This window comes from Pseudophryne corroboree, chromosome 8 (assembly GCF_028390025.1).
Source record: "Pseudophryne corroboree isolate aPseCor3 chromosome 8, aPseCor3.hap2, whole genome shotgun sequence".
Lineage (NCBI taxonomy): Eukaryota > Metazoa > Chordata > Amphibia > Anura > Myobatrachidae > Pseudophryne > Pseudophryne corroboree.
The window spans coordinates 160,026,143-160,048,101 of record NC_086451.1 but is presented as its reverse complement, the minus strand read 5'-3'; the positions used below and the strand labels follow the sequence as shown (position 1 = coordinate 160,048,101).

Genomic DNA, 21,959 nt, shown 5'->3' with positions numbered 1-21,959 from the left:
GTGACCGGAGTATGTGAGGTGTATGGGAGCAAAGGCACGCAGCTGCAGTGCTGTGCGTTACCTCAGTGAAGATCATGAAGTCTTCTGCCGCCTCTGAAGTCTTCTTTTCTTCTCATACTCACCCGGCTTCTATCTTCCGGCTCTGCGAGGGGGACAGAGGCGCGGCTCTGGGACGGACGGCGAGGGTGAGATCCTGCGTACCAATCCCTTTGGAGCTAATGGTGTCCAGTAGCCTAAGAAGCAGGACCTTGCAACTCAGAGAGTAGGGCTGCTTCTCTCCCCTCAGTCCCTCGATGAGGGAGTCTGTTGCCAGCAGTGCTCCCTGAAAATTAAAAACCTAACAAAATACTTTCTGTCAGAAAGCTCAGGAGAGCTCCTGAAAAGCATCCAGTCTCCACTGGGCACAGTATCAAACTGAGGTCTGGAGGAGGGGCATAGAGGGAGGAGCCAGTGCACACCCAGAACTAAAGTCTTTCTTAAAGTGCCCATGTCTCCTGCGGAGCCCGTCTATCCCCATGGTCCTTACGGAGTCCCCAGCATCCTCTAGGACTTTAGAGAAAATAGGATTTTAATACCTACTGGTAAATCCTTTTCTCTTAGTCCGTAGAGGATGCTGGGCACCCGTCCCAGTGCGTACTGTGTCTGCAGTTATTAAATGGCCCTTAACTCCAGAACATTTATGTGGAGACAACTTTCCTGACTTGACCATCTTCCTTGGATGTTTTCCCCCTGTGTGACTGCTCCCCAGCCTCGGAGGGTTGCATCCGTGGTCCCTAGGATCCCGTCCTGGATCCCAAACCATCACCCCTCTAGGTGGTGAGAACTGTGCAGCCACCAATGGAGTGAGATTCTGGTCTTGGAAGACAGGATTATCCTCCGGTGCATGTGTAGGTGGGATCCGGACCACTTGTCCAACAGGTCCCACTGGAACACTCTGGCATGGAGCCTGCCAAACTGAATGGCCTCGTAGGCCGCAACCATCTTCCCCAGCAACCGAATGCATTGATGGATTAACACTCTTGCTGGTTTCAGAATTTGTTTGACCAGACTCTGGATCTCCAGAGCCATTCCACTAGAAGAAAACCTCTTCTGTGTCCAGTATCACTCCCAAAAACAACAACCGCGTCATTAGGACCAACTGCGATTTTGGCAAGTTTAGGAGCCAACCATGTTGTTAAAGAACTGTCAGGGAGAGTAGATGTTTTGCACCAACTGGTACCTGGATCTCGCCTTTATCAGGAGATCATCCAAGTACGGGATAATTGTGACTCCTTGCTTGCGAAGGAGAACCATCATTTCCGCCATCACCCTGGTGAAAATCCTCGGAGCCGTGGACAGACCAAACGGCAACGTCTGAAATTGGTAATGACAATCCTGAATTGCAAACCTCAGGTAGCTTGATGCAGTGGCTAAATGGGAACATGTAAGTAGGCATCCTTTATGTCTACCAAAACCATGAAATCTCCTTTATCCCCCGGACTGGAGATCACTACCCTGAGAGATTCCATCTTGAAATTGAATTTTTTTAGGTAGAAATTAAGGGATTTCAGATTTAAGATTGGTCTGACTGAGCCGTCCGGCTTCGGGACCACGAAGAGGCTTGAATAAAAACCTTCTCCCTGCTGACTAAGGCTGATTTGAACAATCGGTGAGGGGGAACTTCTTGAAACCCCAGTTTGTACCCTTGGGACACTATTTGTAAAACCCACGAGTCCAGGTCCGAATGAATCCAGAACTGACTGAAGAGTTTTAGACGTGCCCCCCAGTGGCGGAACTAGCGAGCAGTGGGCCCATGTGCGACAAAATGGCTTGGGGCCCCCCCCCATCCCATCCCATCCAAGTCCACCCCCTCACCCCTGGAGAGGATCTGGTGAGGGGGGCCTGCTCAGGGAAGTGGATACCTAGCAACAGTGCCGTAACTAGACATTTTAGCAGTGTGTGCAAGAAACGGCATTGGAGCCCCACCCCTGCATGCAAAACAGGGGCAGTGCGCGCCGTAGGCGCGCGCAAAAAAACATAGTGGCGTGGCTTCGTGGTTAAGCGGTGTGGCTACAAAATAATACCAATTCATAACACGGTGCACAGTAGTCTCCATTATTCAAATTACGCCGCACAGTAGCACCACTACACCAGGTAGAGACCCTTTTACACCTTACGGCGGACAGATTCCTCTTTTTACACATTACAGCAGACAGCGTCCTCTTTTTACACATTACAGCAGACAGCGTCCCCTTTTTACACATTACGGCAGACAGCATCCCCCTATTTTACACAACGGCAGACAGCGTGCCCTTGTTACACATAGCGGCAGACAGCGTACATTTTTTTCACATAACGGCAGACAGCCTGCCCTTGTTAAACATAGCGGCAGACAGCGTACACTTTTTACACATAACGGCAGACAGCCTGCCCTTGTTAAACATAGCGGCAGACAGCGTACACTTTTTTCACATAACAGCAGTCAGCCTGCCCTTGTTACACATAATGGCAGACATCGTACAGTTTTTACACATTACAGCAGACAGCTTGCCCTTGTTACACATTACAGCAGACAGCTTGCCCTTGTTACACATTATGGCAGACAGCGTGCCCTTGTTACACATTACGGCAGACAGCATCCCCCTTGTTACACATTACGGCAGGCAGATTTCCCCTTGTTACACATTGCGGCAAGCAGATTCCCCCTTTTTACACATTGCGGCAAGCAGATTCCCCCTTTTTACACATTGCGGCAGGCAGATTCCCCCTTTTTACACACTGCGGCAGGCAGTCCCCCTTTTTACACATAGCTGTAGGCAGATTCCCCCTTTTTACACATAGCGGCAGGCAGATTCCCCCTTTTTACACATTGCGGCAGGCAGTCCCCCTTTTTACACATAGCTGCAGGCAGATTCCCCCTTTTAACACATAGCTGCAGGCAGATTCCCCCCTTTTACACATAGCTGCAGGCAGATTCCCCCTTTTTACACATAGCGGCAGGCAGATTCCCCCTTTTTACACATAGCGGCAGGCAGATTCCCCCTTTTTACACATAGCGGCAGGCAGATTCCCCCTTTTTACACATAGCGGCAGGCAGTCCCAACAAAGAAAGAAAGAGACGAAAGAAAGAAAGAAAGAAAGAAAGAAAGAAAGAAAGAAAGAAAGAAAGAAAGAAAGAAAGAAAGAAGAATTATACTTACCCTCTCCGCTGGCTCAGGCTCCTCGTGCAGCTTGACGATTCCCGGGCAGTAGAGAAGGATGAGGAGGGAGGTGGAGGAGGGAACCGCAGCAGCGCTGTGTTATTGGTGGAGGCGCTGCTGCTGCTGCCCCTCTGCTTCACTATAGGCTGTTCTCGGAAGACAGCCTATAGTGAAGCAGAGGGGCAGCAGCGCCTCCACCAGTAACAAAGCGCTGCTGCGGCTCCTTCCTTCACCTCCCTCCTCCTACTCCTCCCCCCCGTGCCGCTGCTCCTCTCATCTCCAAGCGACCCTCCTCCCTCTTCGTGTGTTACAGAGGCGGCAGCGTGTCTGGTGCTGCGGCTGCTGCCCGTAGTGCCCTGGCCTGATCTGTTCGTTACGACGGGCGGGCGGCGGGAGTCGCAGGACGCAGACCCGACGGGAGCGCTGGTGTGCGGCTGCGGCATGATACAATGAGTCATTGTGACTCATTGTAATGCCGGCGGCTGTGGGCCCTTGAGTGCGGCGGGGCCCCAGTGCAATGCACTGCCTGCCCTGCCAGTAGTTCCGCCCCTGGTGCCCCCCACTGGTGTGGGCTCCTGCAAGAGAGCCCCAGCGTCATGCAGTGGATTTGGCAGAAGCAGAGGACTCTGCTCCTGCGATCTTGAAGAGGCTTCTTGGAGTCAGCATCAGCATTCCCTTGGTGAATCCACAATGCCCTCCTATCCGAGACTGCCATGAAATTGGCCCGTGAGCACTTGTGCCCGGTGTAGGATTTTTAAATATGTGTAGTTTACTGTATGCAAGGGTTTAAAACCTTTTAGGAACTGAGATCTAAGGTGTATTACATGTAGTTTAAAAAAAACAAAAAAGGTTTATTTTATGGCAGTAGTTTCCAAACTGGGGTTCTTGCACTGGTAGCATAGTTTGGTGGTCCAGGACCAATTAAAATTATTTATACTTTATTAAATTGCCAAAACCATTCCCTCACAACATAACTGAACCTGAGGATGACATGCTATAAACACAATTTACTTAATTTTATATTTTTTTCTGAATTTCTCAATAAAAAAAACTTTGGCCTAGGGGTGCCGTGAAACAAATTTTGATACTATTTATTTATATAGTGCTCTTTCTCCAACAGGACTCAAGGCGCTTGAGATATGGCTTCTGGAACTGAACACAGGATTCTAAATGTGGCTGTACCAAGGACCTATACAGTGGCATTACAGGTTGAGTATCCCTTATCCAAAATGCTTGGGACCAGAGGAATTTTGGATATCGGATTTTTCTGTATTTTGGAATAATTGCATACCATAACGAGATATTATGGTGATGGGACCTAAATCTAAGCACAGAATGCATTTATGTTTCATATATACCATATACACACAGCCTGAAGGTCATTTTAGCCAATATTTTTTATAACTTTGTGCATTAAACAAAGTGTGTGTACATTCACAGAATTCATTTATGTGTCATATACACCTTATACACACAGTCTGAAGTTCATTTAATACAATATTTTTAATAACTTTGAGTATTAAACAAAGTTTGTGTACACTGAGCCATCAAAAAACAAAGGTTTCACTATCTCAGTCTCACTCAAAAAAGTCCGTATTTCGGAATATTCCGTATTTCGGAATATTTGGATATGGGATACTCAACCTGTATTACTTTTTTCTGCTACTGGTTCTTTACCTATGCAAACAAGCATCTGACTTGCCTTTCCTATTGCTTTGTTACATTGCTCACCTGAAATAGTAATACTTAGATAGCTTTCCTCTTGCCATTATAATGCCCTTAATATTATAGTTAGCCTTTGTATTTTTGAGACGTGTATGATTTTGCATTTTTTGGCATTAAATGTTGCCATGTTCTTGACCATTCCTCTAGTCCAGGGGCGGAACTGCCAGAGACAACGGAGTCAGTTGCCGCCGGGCTCCAGCCCTAACGGGGCTTCCTCCATTGCCCTCCGGCTGTTACGTGCCCTTCCTATTAAATAGACAAAGGCGCTACCAGCAGGGTCTCGCAGTTTGTACATTCCATGCCGTAACACCCTTCTTTCCACCTTTTTCAAGACCCAGCCCAGCAGCCTCGCCGCTGCCACCACCGCTAGCTGCAGCACTGCCAGCGGTGGGGTGCCCCTGCTTCTTCTCACACCACAGATAGCTGGGCAGCACTGCAACTGCCTGCCTGATTGCTCCGCCCCCTTCCGGCTCCCAAGCACCTCTGCTGCCCAGTGATCCAGGAGCCTGCTGCTAGGAAGAAGTGGCCGAGCTTCAGCAAGCGAGTCTGGACACTGGCGGAGGAAGCCATGATAACCAGATAATGGGGAGTGGAGAGCCAGTTCCAAGGTAATACTTTATACAGCTGGTTGAGATCCTGGTCGGTGGATATGGATTCCAAGAAAACCCTGGAGGTGCTTCCTTTCAAGGGAGACACTCTCTTTGGAGAAGACCTCAATAAGATTGTAGCTGATCTGGCTACTGCTAAAACAGCTTGCCTACCTAGTATGACTCCTACCACGCAGAAGGCTAAAAGTACTTTCCCTTGGCCCTTTCATCCTCAAGGTAAAATGTACCCAAGGTCAGGCATACCCAAAGCAAGCTCATGCTTCCAGACCTGCCAAGCCCAGACTGAAGCAAGCCTGGGCTGCCCATCAGCCTGCTTCCAAAACGGACAAGCCTGCCACATGACGGTGCAGGCCTCCCTCTGGGGGATCCCAGGGTGGGGGGCCCGACTTCTAGGTTTGGCATAATTCTAAGCTAGAGAATTCTGTTTGGAGCTCACCTTGTACTTTGTGAAGAAATAATCAGCATTGTGGCTGAGCAGATACATGTAGTGTGTGGCTGCAAACTGCATGGATCTGCTGCGTTGTACTGCTGATACTTTTTTTTTCAAAGTACCAATAGCTTCATATAATGTTCACAATTTTTATGCAGGATCAAATAGCTCAATAGGTAGGGTGTTTGATTAGAATTCAACAGGTTATAGGTTTGAATCCTGGGTATGGTAGTTTGAGATGTGTTATTTAATAAAGTATGTTGTTCTGACTGCCGGCATCCTATCACCTGGGATATCATACTAAATAAATGGAGTTGATCAATTTTTTTTATTTTTTTTTTAAACTAGGGACAATTTCCAGATACTTTTCTTTATAACTGAGATTGCCCCCTGGAACTTCACATCAGTTGACAACTATGCATGAGTGGGCAGTGCTTGCTCTGGATCTGCCCACCCATTTATGTGCCGTCATAAAAGAAAGCACAACTGACAGTTATCCTGGGCGTACACTACACAATTATCTGTCAGGCTATCAATCCAGTCTGGATGGATGGAATGAAAATCTGGTAATGTATCGGAGCAAATGTCAATTAACCATTTGCTCCCAAACACTAGAAAAGTGGTCAAAAATGGTCATTACACAAATTGGTTAAACCCAAAATTTAACCAATTTGTTTAGGGGACCATTTTTGTCCATTTTCTAGTGTTTGAGAGTAAATCGTTGATGGTCATTTGCTCACATAGATAACCGGATTTCTATTCCAACCAGCCAGTGTTGGAGATATGGTCTGCCAGATTACATAATGCATACCAGAGCCATAACTAGACTTTTTGGTGCCCTGTGACAGATAATTATATGCGCCCCCCCCTCCCCATTTTTGCAATATGGACAAAAGGCGCATGCCTTGTGGGGAAGGGACATAACAAGATTGGTCTCAGAGAAAGCACATGAGATATGAAGATATATCTAGTATACTTGACACTCAATGGTTTGTGGTATTGCCGGGGTGCCCTCCTTAAATGCATATACAGTCACACATGGCGTGTTTGTGCAAATGGCATATCAGCAGTCAGCACTAACTGGTGACATGCCATTTGTACAAGTAAGCCATGTGTGACTAATATATAAACATACTTTATTAAATAACACCTCAAACTATCATACCCAGGATTCAAACCTATAACCTGTTGAATTCTAATCAAATACCCTACCCATTGAGCTACTTGATCCTGCATCTATTCTAACCTCCAAAAACAGATTCAGTTGCATTTTCCAGCGTGTTTTGTTTGCGCCTTTGCAAATGTCTTACATCGACAAACTTATTTAGTACTATTTTGCAAATAGGGTTACATTGTCGCAACATTGTGTTCCCTAATTGCTTGATTTTTTTAAATGCAACAATTGATAAAGACACCTGATAATTGCTCTGTGGAGTCTTATTTTGTGTCTACTTCTTATCTACATTTAATTCCCTACCTCTAATCAATGCATTTTTAAATGCTGGGGGCTGCCAGGACGTGAGGCCTACCTAGACTTTAGATCTGAATTTGAATGTACTTGTGAACTAACTTAATTTCCTACTTCTAAATTCATTCCTAAATTCACTACTTACATTAATCCTGTAGTTGGGCATTTTGAGCCTTCAATTGTGGGCATTGTTTTGTGTCCAGACCAGCAGCTGGTGGTGTGCATTTGCTGGAAAGGCATCGAAGACCTCCGATATGCTGCATCTCCTGATGTGTGTCTCCCTCAAGTGGCTGTCAGCAAATGCATGCTAGACACCCCATTCCAAGCTGATTGTGACATCACGGAACATGCATCATAGAACAGGCATGCTAGAATATGGGTCTTCAACCTGCGACCCTCCAGCTGCTGTGGAACTACATATACCAGCATGCCCTGCCTCAGTTTTAGCATACCTTAATAGCAAAACTGTGGCAGGGCATGCTGGGATGTGTAGTTTCACAGCAGCTGGAGGGCCACAGGATGAAGACCCATGTGCTAAAGCCAAGCCGCAGGTACATTGAATGCTAGCAAGCTGAATATTTAAATCCTTTTTATTCCGCAGCATTCCAATGTGGAAGATTCCATGGAACCAGAGATCCTTCCATTGAGAAGGAAATGCTGCCTGGATGACTACACTGTGCAAATTAAATCACGGAGCCAGTTGGCTTGTGGGTGGCTCTGGTCACTGGGTGGTTGGGTGGGTGGTGTGTCAGAGGTGGAGCACATGCAAATGATTGTGTATCATCCAGCTAGTGAGAGAGAAAACTCATGCAGGAGTGTGCCTGCTTGTCAGTGGGTTATGCACCTTTCCAGACGTCAAATCTACATGGAGCAGCTGGAGAGGACAAGAGCAGGTTTGCAAAATATAGACAGAAGAGCTCTCCAGCCTAGTTTGCTGTCTGTTTCCACTTCTCTTTTCTTGAGCCGCTCCCTTCTATGCCCTTGCGCACTATCCTGACTTCTCCCATCTGCTTACTTTGTGCCTTCCAACGCACAATGCGAACTACAGGTAGTGCTGCAGGGCCCACACCCTTTTACTTGCCATACAGAGCAGCTCTGGAGCTGTTACAGTGCCCAGCTTCTGCAAGAAATCAGCTTGAATGCTTCAGGGGCTGGGGCATAGCCAACATGAGCCCCACACCGAAGGAGGGTGGAGGTGTTTAATGCGAACTAGGGGTCATCCAAGCGCCGCAAAAGGCCGCCATGCCCTGCACGCCCCTTTTCTCTTTTCATATGCAGACGAGGGTTGAAGCCAACTTTGACCCACTGCTTGGATGACATCACCATATGCAAATCCATCTGCTGCAGGCCTTCCCCCAGGAATGCTTGCACTAGTTGTTGCATTTGGTTTGTTGTTTGGGGGTGCTTCAGTATTAGGCAGCCTTCTGCCCTCCCATGTTCATCTGAAAATATGTGTTCTCCCTGCAGTTGTTGTCCCCAGATGAGAGTTCCCTTGTGCTGCCTCAGTTGAATCTTCTTAACTTGACAGAGATGTGCCTGAGCAGCGGCCCTCCCCAGCCCTATCCCAAATCATACTTATTTTGCATAGGAGATACCATGGTCATGAAGATTGTTCTCCCAGGGTGAGGTTCATTCATTGCATTCTGGGTATGCTGACCCCTGTGATTTCCCCAAATGTGGGAAACTTGACTGCATTATTTGTGGTAGTGGGGGACTGTGTTTGTGCTTTCCTCTGGTCAGCTCTGGTAAAAGTCAGATTTCTTTGTCTCAGATCTTCCTCTAGCCTTGTTCTTCTTTCGAGAGTTCCCTTGTGCTGCCTCAGTTGGATCTCCTTCACTTGACAGGGGGGTGCCCAAGCAGCGACCCTCCCCAGCTCTAGCCCAACTCCTACTTACCTGCCAGGTGAGATACTATGATCATGTAGGTGCTTCTCTCAGGGCAAGGCTCACCCATTGCACTCTGGGTGTGCTGCCCCAGTGATTTCCCCAAATGTGGGAAACTTGACTGCATAATTTGTGTTTCCACTGGTCGGCTTTCATATAATTCAGATCTCTTTGTCTCAGGTCTCTCTCCAGCCTAGTTTGCAGTCTGTTTCCACTTCTTTTTTTTTGAGCCCCTCCCTTCTATACCCTTGTGCACTATCCTGATTTCTCCTCCTGTCTGCTTACTTTGTGCCTTCCAATGCACAATGCAAACTACAGGTAGTGCTGCAGGGCCCACAAACTTTTACTTGCATTACAGAGCAGCTCTGGAGCTGTTACAGTGCCAAGCTGCTGCAAGAAATCAGCTTGAATGCTTCAGGGGCTGGGGCATTGCCAACATGAGCCCCACACCGAAGGAGGGTGGGGTGTTTAATGCGAACTAAGGGTCATCCAAGCGCCGCAAAAGGCCGCCATTCCCTGCATACCCCTTTTCTCTTTTCATATGCAGATGAGGGTTCCAGCCAACTTTGGCCCACTGCTTGGATGACATCACTGTATGCAAATCCGTCTTCTGCAGACCTTCCCCCAGGAATGCTTGTACTAGTTGTTGCATTTGGTTTGTTGTTTGGGGGTGCTTCAGTATTAGGCAGCCTACTGCCCTCCCATGTTCATCTGAAAATATGTGTTCTCCCTGCAGTTGTTGTCCCCAGATGAGAGTTCCCTTGTGCTGCCTCAGTTGAATCTCCTTAACTTGACAGAGATGTGCCTGAGCAGCGGCCCTCCCCAGCCCTATCCCAAATCATACTTATTTTGCATAGGAGATATCATGGTAATGAAAACTGTTATCCCAGGGTGAGGTTCATTCATTGCATTCTGGGTATGCTGACCCCTGTGATTTCCCCAAATGTGGGAAACTCGACTTCATTATTTGTGGTAGTGGGGGACTGTGTTTGTGCTTTCCTCTGGTCAGCTCTGGTAAAAGTCAGATTTATTTGTCTCAGATCTTCCTCTAGCCTTGTTCTTCTTTCGAGAGTTCCTTTGTGCTGACTCAGTTGGATCTCCTTCACTTGACAGGGAAGTGCCCGAGCAGCGACCCTACCCAGCTCTAGCCCAACTCCTACTTACCTGCCAGGTGAGATACTATGATCATGAAGGTGCTTCTCCCTGGGCAAGGCTCATCCATTGCACTCTGGGTGTGCTGCTCTTGCGATTTCCCCAAATGTGGGAAACTTGACTGCATAATTTGTGTTTCCCCTGGTCGGCTCTCGTATAATTCAGATCTCTTTGTCTCAGGTCTCTCTCCAGCCTAGTTTGCTGTCTGTTTCCACTTCTATTTTCTTGAGCCGCTCCCTTCTATGCCCTTGCGCACTATCCTGACTTCTCCCGTCTGCTTACTTTGTGCCTTCCAACGCACAATGCAAACTACAGGTAGTGCTGCAGGGCCCACGCCCTTTTACATGCTTTACAGAGCAGCTCTGGAGCTGTTACAGTGCCCAGCTGCTGCAAGAAATCAGCTTGAATGCTTCAGGGGCTGGGGCATAGCCAACATGAGCCCCACACCGAAGGAGGGTGGAGGTGTTTAATGTGAATTAGGGGTCATCCAAGCGCCGCAAAAGGCCGCCATGCCCTGCACATCCCTTTTTTCTTTTCATATGCAGACGAGGGTTGAAGCCAACTTTGACCCACTGCTTGGATGACATCACCATATGCAAATCCATCTGCTGCAGGCCTTCCCCCAGGAATGCTTGCACTAGTTGTTGCATTTGGTTTGTTGTTTGGGGGTGCTTCAGTATTAGGCAGCCTTCTGCCCTCCCATGTTCATCTGAAAATATGTGTTCTCCCTGCAGTTGTTGTCCCCAGATGAGAGTTCCCTTGTGCTGCCTCAGTTGAATCTCCTTTACTTGACAGAGATGTGCCTGAGCAGCGGCCCTCCCCAGCTCTATCCCAAATCATACTTATTTTGCATAGGAGATACCATGGTCATGAAGATTGTTCTCCCAGGTTGAGGATCATTCATTGCATTCTGGGTATGCTGACCCCTGTGATTTCCCCAAATGTGGGAAACTTGACTGCATTATTTGTGGTAGTGGGGGACTGTGTTTGTGCTTTCCTCTGGTCAGCTCTGGTAAAAGTCAGATTTCTTTGTCTCAGATCTTCCTCTAGCCTTGTTCTTCTTTCGAGAGTTCCCTTGTGCTGCCTCAGTTGGATCTCCTTCACTTGACAGGGGGGTGCCCGAGCTGCGACCCTCCCCAGCTCTAGCCCAACTCCTACTTACCTGCCAGGTGAGATACTATGATCATGTAGGTGCTTCTCCCAGGGCAAGGCTCACCCATTGCACTCTGGGTGTGCTGCCCCTGTGATTTCCCCAAATGTGGGAAACTTGACTGCATAATTTGTGTTTCCCCTGGTCGGCTCTCGTATAATTCAGATCTCTTTGTCTCAGGTCTCTCTCCAGCCTAGTTTGCTGTCTGTTTCCACTTCTCTTTTCTTGAGCCGCTCCCTTCTATGCCCTTGCGCACTATTCTGACCTCTCCTGTCTGCTTACTTTGTGCCTTCCAACGCACAATGCAAACTACAGGTAGTGCTGCAGGGCCCACACCCTTTTACATGCTTTACAGAGCAGCTCTGGAGCTGTTACAGTGCCCAGCTGCTGCAAGAAATTAGCTTGAATGCTTCAGGGGCTGGGGCATAGCCAACATGAGCCCCACACCGAAGGAGGGTGGAGATGTTTTATGCGAATTAGGGGTCATCCAAGCGCCGCAAAAGGCCGCCATGCCCTGCACGCCCCTCTTCTCTATTCATATGCAGATGAGTGTTGAAGCCAACTTTGACCCACTGCTTGGATGACATCACCATATGCAAATCCATCTGCTGCAGGCCTTCCCCCAGGAATGCTTGCACTAGTTGTTGCATTTGGTTTGTTGTTTGGGGGTGCTTCAGTATTAGGCAGCCTTCTGCCCTCCCATGTTCATCTGAAAATATGTGTTCTCCCTGCAGTTGTTGTCCCCAGATGAGAGTTCCCTTGTGCTGCCTCAGTTGAATCTCCTTTACTTGACAGAGATGTGCCTGAGCAGCGGCCCTCCCCAGCTCTATCCCAAATCATACTTATTTTGCATAGGAGATACCATGGTCATGAAGATTGTTCTCCCAGGGTGAGGTTCATTCATTGCATTCTGGGTATGCTAACCCTTGTGATTTCCCCAAATGTGGGAAACTGGACTGCATTATTTGTGGTAGTGAGGGACTGTGTTTGTGCTTTCCTTTGGTCAGCTCTGGTAAAAGTCAGATTTCTTTGTCTCAGATCTTCCTCTAGCCTTGTTCTTCTTTCGAGAGTTCCCTTGTGCTGCCTCAGTTGGATCTCCTTCACTTGACAGGGGGGTGCCCGAGCAGCGATCCTCCCCAGCTCTAGCCCAGCTCCTACTTACCTGCCAGGTGAGATACTATGATCATGAAGGTGCTTCTCCTAGTGCAAGGCTCACCCATTGCACTCTGGGTGTGCTACTCCTGCGGTTTCCCCAAATGTTGGACACTTGACTGCATAATTTGTGTTTCACCTGGTCGGCTCTCGTATAATTCAGATCTCTTTGTCTCAGGTCTCTCTCCAGCCTAATTTGCAGTCTGTTTCCACTTCTCTTTTCTTGAGTTGCTCCCTTCTATGCCCTTGCGCACTATCCTGACTTCTCCCGTCTGCTTACTTTGTGCCTTGCAACGCACAATGCAAACTACAGGTAGTGCTGCAGGGCCCACACCCTTTTACTTGCCTTACAGAGCAGCTCTGGAGCTGTTACAGTGCCCAGCTGCTGCAAGAAATCAGCTTGAATGCTTCAGGGGCTGGGGCATAGCCATCATGAGCCCCACACCGAAGGAGGGTGGAGGTGTTTAATGCAAACTAGGGGTCATCCAAGCACCGCAAAAGGCCGCCATGCCCTGCATGCCAATTTTATCTTTTCATATGCAGACGAGGGTTGAAGCCAACTTTGACCCACTGCTTGGATGACATCACCATATGCAAATCCATCTGCTGCAGGCCTTCCCCCAGGAATGCTTGCACTAGTTGTTGCATTTGGTTTGTTGTTTGGGGGTGCTTCAGTATTAAGCAGCCTTCTGCCCTCCCATGTTCATCTGAAAATATGTGTTCTCCCTGCAGTTGTTGTCCCCAGATGAGAGTTCCCTTGTGCTGCCTCAGTTGAATCTCCTTTACTTGACAGAGATGTGCCTGAGCAGCGGCCCTCCCCAGCCCTATCCCAAATCATACTTATTGTGCACAGGTGATACCATGGTCATGAAGATTGTTCTCTCAGGATGAGGTTCATTCATTGCATTCTGGGTATGCTGACCCCTGTGATTTCCCTAAATGTGGGAAACTCGACTGCATTATTTGTGGTAGTGCTTTCCTCTGGTCAGCTCTGGTAAAAGTCAGATTTCTTTGTCTCAGATTTTCCTCTAGCCTTGTTCTTCTTTCGAGAGTTCCCTTGTGCTGCCTCAGTTGGATCTCCTTCACTTGACAGGGGGGTGCCCGAGCAGCGACCCTCCCCAGCTCTAGCCCAACTCCTACTTACCTGCCAGGTGAGATACTATGATCATGAAGTTGCTTCTCCCTGGGCAAGGATCACCCATTGCACTCTGGGTGTGCTGCCCCTGTGATTTCTCCAAATGTGGGAAACTTGACTGCGTAATTTGTGTTTCCCCTGGTCGGCTCTCATATAATTCAGATCTCTTTGTCTCAGGTCTCTCTCCAGCCTAGTTTACTGTCTGTTTCCACTTCTTTTTTCTTGAGCCCCTCCCTTCTATACCCTTGTGCACTATTCTGACTTCTCCTCCCGTCTGCTTACTTTGTGCCTTACAATGCACAATGCAAACTACAGGTAGTGCTGCAGGGCCCACACCCTTTTACTTGCCTTACAGAGCAGCTCTGGAGCTGTTACAGTGCCCAGCTGCTGCAAGAAATCAGCTTGAATGCTTCAGGGGCTGGGGCATGGCCAACATGAGCCCCACACAGAAGGAGGGTGGGGGTATTTAATGCGAACTAGGGGTCATCCAAGCGCCGCAAAAGGCCGCCATGCCCTGCATACCCCTTTTCTCTTTTCATATGCAGATGAGGGTTCCAGCCAACTTTGGCCCACTGCTTGGATGACATCACCGTATGCAAATCCGTCTTCTGCAGACCTTCCCCCAGGAATGCTTGTACTAGTTGTTGCATTTGGTTTGTTGTTTGGGGGTGCTTCAGTATTAGGCAGCCTTCTGCCCTCCCATGTTCATCTGAAAATATGTGTTCTCCCTGCAGTTGTTGTCCCCAGATGAGAGTTCCCTTGTGCTGCCTCAGTTGAATCTCCTTTACTTGACAGAGATGTGCCTGAGCAGCGGCCCTCCCCAGCCCTATCCCAAATCATACTTATTTTGCATAGCAGATACCATGGTCATGAAGATTGTTCTCCCAGGGTGAGGTTCATTCATTGCATTCTGGGTATGCTGACCCCTGTGATTTCCCCAAATGTGGGAAACTTGACTGCATTATTTGTGGTAGTGAGTGACTGTGTTTGTGCTTTCCTCTGGTCAGCTCTGGTAAAAGTCAGATTTCTTTGTCTCAGATCTTCCTCTAGCCTTGTTCTTCTTTCGAGAGTTTCCTTGTGCTGCCTCAGTTGGATCTCCTTCACTTGAGAAGGGGGTGCCCGAGCAGCGACCCTCCCCAGCTCTAGCCCAACTCCTACTTACCTGCCAGGTGAGATACTATGATCATGAAGGTGCTTCTCCCAGGGCAAGGCTCACCCATTGCACTCTGGGTGTGCTGCTCCTGCGATTTCCCCAAATGTGGGAAACTTTACTGCATAATTTGTGTTCCCCTGGTCGGCTCTCGTATAATTCAGATCTCTTTGTCTCAGGTCTCTCTCCAGCCTAGTTTGCTGTCTGTTTCCACTTCTCTTTTCTTGAGCCCCTCCCTTCTATGCCCTTGCGCACTATCCTGACTTCTCCCGTCTGCTTACTTTTTGCCTTCCAACGCACAATGCGAACTACAGGTAGTGCTGCAGGTCCCACACCCTTTTATTTGCCTTACAGAGCAGCTCTGGAGCTGTTACAGTGCCCAGCTGCTGCAAGAAATCAGCTTGAATGCTTCAGGGGCTGGGGCATAGCCAACATGAGCCCCACACCGAAGGAGGGTGGAGGTGTTTAATGCGAGCTAGGGGTCATCCAAGCGCCGCAAAAGGCTGCCATGCCCTGCACGCCCCTTTTCTCTTTTCATATGCAGACGAGGGTTGAAGCCAACTTTGACCCACTGCTTGGATGACATCACCATATGCAAATCCATCTGCTGCAGGCCTTCCCCCAGGAATGCTTGCACTAGTTGTTGCATTTTGTTTGTTGTTTGGGGGTGCTTCAGTATTAGGTAGCCTTCTGCCCTCCCATGTTCATCTGAAAATATGTGTTCTCCCTGCAGTTGTTGTCCCCAGATGAGAGTTCCCTTGTGCTGCCTCAGTTGAATCTCCTTTACTTGACAGAGATGTGCCTGAGCAGCGGCCCTCCCCAGCCCTATCCCAAATCATACTTATTTTGCATAGGAGATACCATTGTCATGAAGATTGTTCTCCCAGGGTGAGGTTCATTCATTGCATTCTGGGTATGCTGACCCCTGTGATTTCCACAAATGTGGGAAACTCGACTGCATTATTTGTGGTAGTGGGGGGCTGTGTTTGTGCTTTCCTCTGGACAGCTCTGGTAAAAGTCAGATTTCTTTGTCTCAGATTTTCCTCTAGCCTTGTTCTTCTTTCGAGAGTTCACTTGTGCTGCCTCAGTTGGATCTCCTTCACTTGACAGGGGGCTGCCCGTGCAGCGACCCTCCCCAGCTCTAGCACATGTAAGTTTGTTTTTATTTTACTACATTGTGGTTTGTGGCTCTATACCATGTAATGCATGTCTTTTAACAGTAGTCAAGTCTTCCAATGTGCTTGTTAGTGAAACCCAATACATAGCTTTATTTTATTTTGTTTCTTCAAATATTGAATGCATATGTCTTATAACTTTTTTTTTCAATATGTAAACATTTTTATTATAAGATTTTCAATGACACAAGTACATCCAAGTTGCAGATTATGGGTTGTGAAGGACAAATCAACCATATAAACAATTTAAGCAATTTAAATTGCATGCAGGTAGTAGAATATCAAACTCCTTGGATGAGAGTTGGTCGTAATAAACTAGGATAGAAAAGAATAAAGTAGAAAATAAGATTTTAAACCTACCGGTAAATCTTTTTCTCGTAGTCCGTAGAGGGTGTTGGGGACTCCGAAAGGACCATGGGGATAGACGGGCTCCGCAGGAGACATGGGCACTTTAAGAAAGACTTTAGTTCTGGGTGTGCACTGGCTCCTCCCTCTATGCGCCTCTATGCCACAGTTAGAGAAACTGTGCCCAGAGGAGACTGACAGTATGAGGAAAGGATTTTGTTAATCCAGGGCAAGATTCATACCAGCCACACCAATCACACCGTATAACTTGTGATAAACTACCCAGTTATGAGTACGAAAAAACAACATACTGTAGCATCAGTGCAGGACCGATGCAACTATAACATAACCCTTATTGAAGCAATAACTATATACAAGTATTGCAGAAGTAGTCCGCACTTGGGACGGGCGCCCAGCATCCTCTACGGACTACGAGAAAAAGATTTACCGGTAGGTTTAAAATCTTATTTTCTCTAACGTCCTAGAGGATGCTGGGGACTCCGTAAGGACCATGGGGATTATACCAAAGCTCCAAAACGGGCGGGAGAGTGCGGATGACTCTGCAGCACCGATTGAGCAAACATGAGTTCCTCCTCAGCCAGGGTATCAAACTTATAGTATTTTGAAAAGGTGTTTGAACCTGACCAAGTAGCAGCTCGACACAGCTGTAGTGCCGAGACCCCTCGGGCAGCCGCCCAAGAAGAGCCCACTTTCCTCGTGGAATGGGCCTAGACCGATTTCGGTAACTGCAATCCAGCCATAGAATGCGCTTGCTGAATCGTGTTACAAATCCAGCGAGCAATAGCCTGCTTTGAAGCAGGGGCACCAATCTTGTTGGTTGCATACAGGACAAACAGCGCTTCAGTTTTCCTGACTCTAGCCGTCCTGGCCACGTAAATTTTCAAAGCCCTGACCACATCAAGTAACTCGGAATCCTCCAAGTCACGCGTAGCCAAAGGCACCACAATAGGTTGGTTCATATGAAAAGATGAGACCACTTTTGGTAGGAATTGAGGATGGGTCCGCAATTCCGCTCTATCCACATGGAACACCAAATATGGGCTTTTATGTGACAAAGCCGCTAATTCCGACACTCGCCTAGCCGAAGCCAAGGCTAATAACATGACCACCTTCCACGTGAGATATGTTAACTCCACCGTTTTAAATAGCGAGCAATCAACTCAGAATGACCCCCATAGTGTATTGCAAAAAAATATCTGTAAATCCAATGGTACCGTAAGTGCGGTATATACTCGCACTTCTTTGCGGGGCGAGAACATCTCCCCTAAGTGAAGTCAGCCCTATGAATAGAGTTTGTGTGATCCCTGTGCAGCAGTCACAGAAAGCTTTCATCTCTGCAGTTTGTCACTCAAATTACATTGTTGCATTTTTTCTAGAAGTGGATCTGAGAGCTGTTACCCGCAGACCAGCTACAATAATTATCCTGGGATAGTGCGCAAGGGCATAGAAGGGAGCGGCTCAAGAAAAGAGAAGTGGAAACAGACAGCAAACTAGGCTGGAGAGAGACCTGAGACAAAGAGATCTGAATTATACGAGAGCCGACCAGGGGAAACACAAATTATGCAGTCAAGTTTCCCACATTTGGGGAAATCGCAGGAGCAGCACACCCAGAGTGCAATGGGTGAGCCTTGCCCTGGGAGAAGCACCTTCATGATCATAGTATCTCACCTGGCAGGTAAGTAGGAGTTGGGCTAGAGCTGGGGAGGGTCGTTGCTCGGGCACCCCCCTGTCAAGTGAAGGAGATCCAACTGAGGCAGCACAAGGAAACTCTCGAAAGAAGAACAAGGCTAGAGGAAGATCTGAGACAAAGAAATCTGACTTTTACCAGAGCTGACCAGAGGAAAGCACAAACACAGTCCCCCACTACCACAAATAATGCTGTCAAGTTTCCCACATTTGGGGAAATCACAGGGGTCAGCATACCCAGAATGTAATGAATGAACCTCACCCTGGGAGAACAATCTTCATGACCATGGTATCTCCTATGCAAAATAAGTATGATTTGGGATAGGGCTTGGGAGGGCCGCTGCTCAGGCACATCTCTGTCAAGTAAAGGAGATTCAACTGAGGCAGCACAAGGGAACTCTCATCTGGGGACAACAACTGCAGGGAGAACACATATTTTCAGATGAACATGGGAGGGCAGAAGGCTACCTAATACTGAAGCACCCCCAAACAACAAACAAAAAGCAACAACTAGTGCAAGCATTCCTGGGGGAAGGCCTGCAGCAGATGGATTTGCATATGGTGATGTCATCCAAGCAGTGGGTCAAAGTTGGCTTCAACCCTCGTCTGCATATGAAAAGAGAAAAGGGGCGTGCAGGGCATGGCGGCCTTTTGCGGCGCTTGGATGACCCCTAGTTCGCATTAAACACCTCCACCCTACTTCGGTGTGGGGCTCATGTTGGCTATGCCCCAGCCCCTGAAGCATTCAAGCTGATTACTTGCAGCAGCTGGGCACTGTAATAGCTCCAGAGCTGCTCTGTAAGGCAACTAAAAGGGTGTGGGCCCTGCAGCAATACCTGTAGTTCGAATTGTGCGTTGGAAGGCACAAAGTAAGCAGACAGGAGAAGTCAGAATAGTGGAGATAAGAAGTAGACGCAAAATAAGACTCCACAGAGCAGTTATCAGGTGTCTTTATCAATTGTTGCATTTAAAAAATCAAGCAATTAGGGAACACAATGTTGCAACAATGTAACCCTATTTGCAAAATAGTACTAAATAAGTTTGTCGATGTAAGACATTTGCAAAGGCGCATCCAAAACACGCTGGAAAATGCAACTGAATCTGTTTTTGGAGGCTAGAATAGGAAATGAGCATCGGTCCTACAAGTACTGAAAGCTCTTCTCCCATCTCCCTTTTCTGAAAAGCCATTTAATATATGGTTCCCAGATAGGGGACATATCAGATATTGCCTTTCAAAAGCAGCAAATATCATACCACTTCTATTGCCATCAAAGATAAACATTGATTGTTTTCAGATATTGGATTGAAAAAGCAGTCTTTATTGACATAAAGAAGCAAAAAAACATACATAAACATTACACACATAAGTACCGTTTTGCAGCACAGCCAAAACACAATACAAATGCTGTCGGTATAGTACAGTTCAAGAACTACAGCACAGGCCAGCCTACACTATAAATCATGAACTGCACTATACATTTAAACAATACAATAATACAACAGTTAATAAGGCTATGTGTGTGGAGTGTAAGAGGGTGAGGGAATCACAAGCCCGAAGCTTTATTGAAAGACAGACACATATAAAGGGAGGATTAATAAATACAAAGATATCCTTTACTATAGAATGTAGTCCAATCCGGTCTTTCAACTCTTCCACAACTGAAAAACGGATAGTGTTCCCAAGCCTTCCATCCTGGAATATCTTCAGTCTCTCGCCAATGAAGAAAACAATCCCTCCAGCAGACTCTTCAACCACGATACAAGATCACAGCCAAAAGGGCGAGAAGCAACTACACTTGCATTTAACCAAAATGGCTAAAACTTAGTGAAGGAAAGTGCAGTGCACCAAAACATAAGCTGACACAATCATGGAGAATGCGCCAGCATATATGCTCTTCTATCTATATTTTGCAAACCTGCTCTTGTCCCCTCCAGCTGCTCCATGTAGATTTGACACCTGGCAAGGTGCATAACCCACTGACAAGCAGGCACACTCCTGCATGAGTTTTCACTCTCACTAGCTGGATGATACACATTCATTTGCATGTGCTCCACCTCCGACACACCGCCCACCCAACCACCCAGTCACCAGAGCCACCCACAAGCCAACTGGCTCCGTGATTTAATTTGCACAGTGCAGTCATCCAGGCAGCATGTCCTTCTCAATGGAATAATCTCTGGTTCCATGGAATCTTCCGCATTGGAATGCTGCGGAACAAAAATGATTTAAACATTCAGCTTGCTAGCATTCAATGTACCTGCGGCTTGGCTCTAGCACATGGGTCTTCATCCTGTGGCCCTCCAGCTGCTGTGAAACTACACATCCCAGCATGCCCTGCCACAGTTTTGCTATTAAGGTATGCTAAAACTGAGGCAGGGCATGCTGGTATATGTAGTTCCACAGCAGCTGGAGGGTCGCAAGTTGAAGACCCATATTCTAGCATGCCTGTTCTATGATGCATGTTCCGTGATGTCACAATCAGCTTGGAATGGGGTGTCTAGCATGCATTTGCTGACAGCCACTTGAGGGAGACACACATCAGGAGATGCAGCATATCGGAGGTCTTCGATGCCTTTCCAGCAAATGCACACCACCAGCTGCTGGTTTGGACACAAAACAATGCCCACAATTGAAGGCTCAAAATGCCCAACTACAGGATTAATGTAAGTAGTGAATTTAGGAATGAATTTAGAAGTAGGAAATTAAGTTAGTTCACAAGTACATTCAAATTCAGATCTAAAGTCTAGGTAGGCCTCACGTCCTGGCAGCCCCCAGCATTTAAAAATGCCTTGATTAGAGGTAGGGAATTAAATGTAGATAAGAAGTAGACACAAAATAAGACTCCACAGAGCAATTATCAGGTGTCTTTATCAATTGTTGCATTTAAAAAAATCAAGCAATTAGGGAACACAATGTTGCGACAATGTAACCCTATTTGCAAAATAGTACTAAATAAGTTTGTCGATGTAAGACATTTGCAAAGGCGCAAACAAAACACGCTGGAAAATGCAACTGAATCTGTTTTTGGAGGTTAGAATAGATGCAGGATCAAGTAGCTCAATGGGTAGGGTATTTGATTAGAATTCAACAGGTTATAGGTTTGAATCCTGGGTATGATAGTTTGAGGTGTTATTTAATAAAGTATGTTTATATACTAGTCACACATGGCTTACTTGTACAAATGGCATGTCACCAGTTAGTGCTGACTGCTGATATGCCATTTGCACAAACACGCCATGTGTGACTGTATATGCATTTAAGGAGGGCACCCCGGCAATACCACAAACCATTGAGTGTCAAGTATACTAGATATATCTTCATATCTCATGTGCTTTCTCTGAGACCAATCTTGTTATGCCCCTTCCCCACAAGGCATGCGCCTTTTGTCCATATTGCAAAAATGGGGAGGGGGGGGGGCATATAATTATCTGTCACAGGGCACCAAAAAGTCTAGTTATGGCTCTGGTATGCATTATGTAATCTGGCAGACCATATCTCCAACACTGGCTGGTTGGAATAGAAATCCGGTTATCTATGTGAGCAAATGACTATCAACGATTTACTCTCAAACACTAGAAAATGGACAAAAATGGTCCCCTAAACAAATTGGTTAAATTTTGGGTTTAACCAATTTGTGTAATGACCATTTTTGACCACTTTTCTAGTGTTTGGGAGCAAATGGTTAATTGACATTTGCTC

General features: G+C 47.1%; 13 non-coding genes and 2 pseudogenes across 13 annotated transcripts; 13 read left to right on the top strand and 2 right to left on the bottom strand.

The window, feature by feature from the left end:
* Window positions 1–8,981: 8,981 nt before the first annotated feature.
* On the top strand, window positions 8,982–9,145 carry LOC134950467 (U1 spliceosomal RNA). Its single transcript, XR_010183381.1, has one exon. It is a non-coding gene; the product is annotated as a U1 spliceosomal RNA (small nuclear RNA).
* A 152-nt stretch (window positions 9,146–9,297) lies between these two features.
* On the top strand, window positions 9,298–9,460 carry LOC134952766 (U1 spliceosomal RNA). The gene has a single exon (XR_010185196.1). It is a non-coding gene; the product is annotated as a U1 spliceosomal RNA (small nuclear RNA).
* A 673-nt stretch (window positions 9,461–10,133) lies between these two features.
* LOC134951921 (U1 spliceosomal RNA) lies at window positions 10,134–10,297 on the top strand. Its single transcript, XR_010184567.1, has one exon. It is a non-coding gene; the product is annotated as a U1 spliceosomal RNA (small nuclear RNA).
* A 152-nt stretch (window positions 10,298–10,449) lies between these two features.
* On the top strand, window positions 10,450–10,612 carry LOC134952323 (U1 spliceosomal RNA). The gene has a single exon (XR_010184873.1). It is a non-coding gene; the product is annotated as a U1 spliceosomal RNA (small nuclear RNA).
* Window positions 10,613–11,283: 671 nt separating this feature from the next.
* LOC134951516 (U1 spliceosomal RNA) lies at window positions 11,284–11,447 on the top strand. Its single transcript, XR_010184242.1, has one exon. It is a non-coding gene; the product is annotated as a U1 spliceosomal RNA (small nuclear RNA).
* A 152-nt stretch (window positions 11,448–11,599) lies between these two features.
* Window positions 11,600–11,762, top strand: LOC134952502 (U1 spliceosomal RNA). Its single transcript, XR_010185011.1, has one exon. It is a non-coding gene; the product is annotated as a U1 spliceosomal RNA (small nuclear RNA).
* A 671-nt stretch (window positions 11,763–12,433) lies between these two features.
* Window positions 12,434–12,597, top strand: LOC134951597 (U1 spliceosomal RNA). The gene has a single exon (XR_010184307.1). It is a non-coding gene; the product is annotated as a U1 spliceosomal RNA (small nuclear RNA).
* Window positions 12,598–12,749: 152 nt separating this feature from the next.
* On the top strand, window positions 12,750–12,912 carry LOC134953394 (U1 spliceosomal RNA). Its single transcript, XR_010185557.1, has one exon. It is a non-coding gene; the product is annotated as a U1 spliceosomal RNA (small nuclear RNA).
* A 671-nt stretch (window positions 12,913–13,583) lies between these two features.
* On the top strand, window positions 13,584–13,738 carry LOC134953430 (U1 spliceosomal RNA; annotated as a pseudogene).
* A 145-nt stretch (window positions 13,739–13,883) lies between these two features.
* LOC134953485 (U1 spliceosomal RNA) lies at window positions 13,884–14,025 on the top strand (annotated as a pseudogene).
* Window positions 14,026–14,720: 695 nt separating this feature from the next.
* LOC134951817 (U1 spliceosomal RNA) lies at window positions 14,721–14,884 on the top strand. The gene has a single exon (XR_010184487.1). It is a non-coding gene; the product is annotated as a U1 spliceosomal RNA (small nuclear RNA).
* A 152-nt stretch (window positions 14,885–15,036) lies between these two features.
* Window positions 15,037–15,197, top strand: LOC134952676 (U1 spliceosomal RNA). The gene has a single exon (XR_010185149.1). It is a non-coding gene; the product is annotated as a U1 spliceosomal RNA (small nuclear RNA).
* A 672-nt stretch (window positions 15,198–15,869) lies between these two features.
* On the top strand, window positions 15,870–16,033 carry LOC134951326 (U1 spliceosomal RNA). Its single transcript, XR_010184087.1, has one exon. It is a non-coding gene; the product is annotated as a U1 spliceosomal RNA (small nuclear RNA).
* A 2,060-nt stretch (window positions 16,034–18,093) lies between these two features.
* Window positions 18,094–18,256, bottom strand: LOC134951983 (U1 spliceosomal RNA). Its single transcript, XR_010184614.1, has one exon. It is a non-coding gene; the product is annotated as a U1 spliceosomal RNA (small nuclear RNA).
* Window positions 18,257–18,408: 152 nt separating this feature from the next.
* LOC134951627 (U1 spliceosomal RNA) lies at window positions 18,409–18,572 on the bottom strand. The gene has a single exon (XR_010184332.1). It is a non-coding gene; the product is annotated as a U1 spliceosomal RNA (small nuclear RNA).
* Between the last annotated feature and the right edge of the window lie 3,387 nt (window positions 18,573–21,959).